Below are 3,158 nucleotides of genomic sequence, written 5' to 3'. Positions count from 1 at the left end.
TATACCATAGACTAGGGTCCACCTTGTAAGAATCTACAAATTACATATTTGTTGTTAATATATTATGTACCTTCAATTAATAAATTATGTGTGTGCATGTAAGGTGGACCCTAGTTGTAACAATTGGCTCATAATGCCTTGGGCTACTCTTTAGATATGAGAACTTGATGTGTTACATTATTATAACAATATGACAAATTATGCTGTGCATCCGTATGCACCATTTGTAACAATTGGCCCATAATGCCTTGGGCTACTCTTTAGATATGAGAACTTGATGTGTTACATTATTATAACAATATAATAATTTTATATGGAAAATTATGCTGTGCATCCGTATGCACCATGCATGGTGCATACGGATGCAAAAATGACGTCGTTTTATTAAAAACGCGCGTCTCACTTAAAAAAAATTCAGTTTCGATTCCCAGCAACAACTTTATATTGTGCATAATTTGAACTATATATTCAGAATCTATGAACTAAAATTCTAGAATCTATAAACTAAAATTCCAGAATCTATGAACTAAAATTCCAGAATGAATGAACTAAAAATCCATAATGAATGAACTAAAAATCCATAACGAATGAACTAAATATCCAGCATGAATGAAAAAAATCAGTTTCGATTCACGTCTAAATATCCATAATCAATGAACTAAAATTCCAGAAGCTATGAACTAAAATTCCAAAATCTATGAACTAAAATTCCAGAATCTATGAACTAAAATTCCAGAATGAATGAACAACATAATGCTGTTGAGGGGAATCGAAACTGAATTTTTTTTTAAAGTGGAATGCGCGTTTTTAATAAAAACGACGTCGTTTTTGCATCTGTATGCATACGGATGCACAGCATAACGATCCATTTTATATATGCATGGTTTCTTGATAGAGTGTGTACAAACATTATTAGTCAATTTTAAGTGAAACGAATTTAGTGATTGATGTAGAATAAAGTTTGTACTTGGCTGCACTTTATCTTTAGAAATATGAGGATCATCATCATGTTCTTGGCATTCCTGCTTTAGCAAGCAAAGTGATTAAGATTACTATGCTGTCTGATTTTATTCAATCTCCTTACTTCCTCCGAATGAAGAATTAATCTCTATATATCTATCGTCTAAGGTTAGAGAACATGATGCCTTTAGAATCAGACACTGTCTCTATTATTTAAACCTTTTCTCATGTGCAAGCAAGCTAGAATTTATCCCCTCCCCTCCAGATTTTCCACTCAATTTGATGATAGAATGGCCCTACTCCTACTACACTAGATAGGCACCTGTTACACTACTGGGTGTCTTTATAATCATTCAAATTAAAAAAAATAAAAAAAAATCTGAAGACAATCCAGACCTAGGATTCCACTTATCGATAACATGATAAGATCCAGCAATATTAGAATTGTTAACATAATGTTTGAAATCTCACCATTGCTAGGCAGAGTTCTAGCTAGAGGGCCAAATTCAACATCCTACCGTTGGTGTGTATTTAAAATTGTGACACTGGCACCTAGAAGAAATAAAGTTGTCTTTGTTATTATGTATAGTTTTTGGTGTTGTGGTAATATTTGATCTTGATCATCGCTATAACACTTTTGTTTTTGTCCAAGCTTGCAGACTAGATTGGGTCCAATGGAATGAAGATTATACTAATTATATTAGTGCTAAAATATAAAACACAAAGAGATTAGATTCACTATTATTGACAAAAAAAATGGTAAGATTTGATGACATTAAATTTTTTAACTTGAAGTTTGAAACCTCACTACTATTAAGCGAGAGATTGCAGGGTCCAATTTGACATTCTATTATATCCATTTATATTCAAAACGTAATAGTGACTGTTACGTTATATAAGTATAAATAAATAAAAGTACGTCTTTATTATTGGTTATACTCCAGTCTTGACGTAGTAATAAACACTTGATTTGAAAGCTTTAAATTTTTGTCCAAGCTTGAACATTAAATTATGAGTCCAATGGTAGATTATAGCAATTCGTGTGAAAATATAAAACAAAAAGAGATTAGATAGACTCTTGGCAAAAAGGGTAAAATGTGTGGATACATGAATATAGTTAGTTAAGTCAATGTCTCCACTTAGATTCAAACCTGTGTCTTAAAGAACTACAGTCATATCGTTGGACCACAAAGTCTTTGAGATAGATACATGAGTAGTACAATAGTGTACAAAAACAAGTTGGGTATTTGTTTGGGGGTGGAAGGGGGGTGGGGGTTGAGATCAGAAGGAAGGTTAAATGGTCAGAAGTGAAATGACAAGAAATGAAATGAATGCAAAAAACAGACATGAATTTGACATCTCAGATTCTATGGAGGGGGGTGCCCCCCACCCATACCCACCCTACATTATATATATTCATTCACACTTCCCAAACAGCCACCTCCCAACCCCTCCCTTTTCTCCCCACAGTGTGAAGTGATTTTCTTGGATGAAACATTGCCAGCTTGTGGTTTCACAGCCAATATTCAAGGACAACTGCCCACATGCACATTCCATGGAACCCCTCAACATACAACAATTATTCCTTAGCTTAGCTCACTGCCTTCAATTCTCTCCTCAGCTCCTTGTAATTCAATTCTCACCCTTTATTTATTGCTTTGCTTACACATGCAATGTTTTGTTTTTACTGTGTTGCATTATATATTATGGGGTTATATATATATATATATATATATGCATGGTACTCTGTAAAAACAACTATTTTCAACTGTTCGATTGATCTCCATTTGCTATTGATCCGCCCTAACTAGCTAGCTGCATGGTGCACGTGGATGTACTAGTGTTTGTTTACATTGTACAGGATTTAGATTGGAAAGATCTATGCAACTTCTCTGCGTTTCAACTCACATCATCACATTGAATCTGCCAAAATTATTATTTTTGGGTATACAAGTCTGTCATAATTGTGGCCAGGCATTACTTCATCTTTATTAACATCAATTATACATTCTTAGCTTCAACTCAAATATTTATCTTCACGACGATTGAGGAGTATTAGAGTATATATATATATATATATATATATATATATATATATATATATATATATATATATATATATATATATATATATATATATATATATATATATAGTCGGGTTTTCGTACAACTATGCAGTCAATCACCATTAGATACGC

The sequence above is a fragment of the Ipomoea nil genome, unplaced genomic scaffold (genome assembly GCF_001879475.1).
Source record: "Ipomoea nil cultivar Tokyo-kokei standard unplaced genomic scaffold, Asagao_1.1 scaffold1407, whole genome shotgun sequence".
Classification (NCBI taxonomy): Eukaryota; Viridiplantae; Streptophyta; class Magnoliopsida; order Solanales; family Convolvulaceae; genus Ipomoea; species Ipomoea nil.
Note: the sequence above shows the minus strand (reverse complement) of the source record.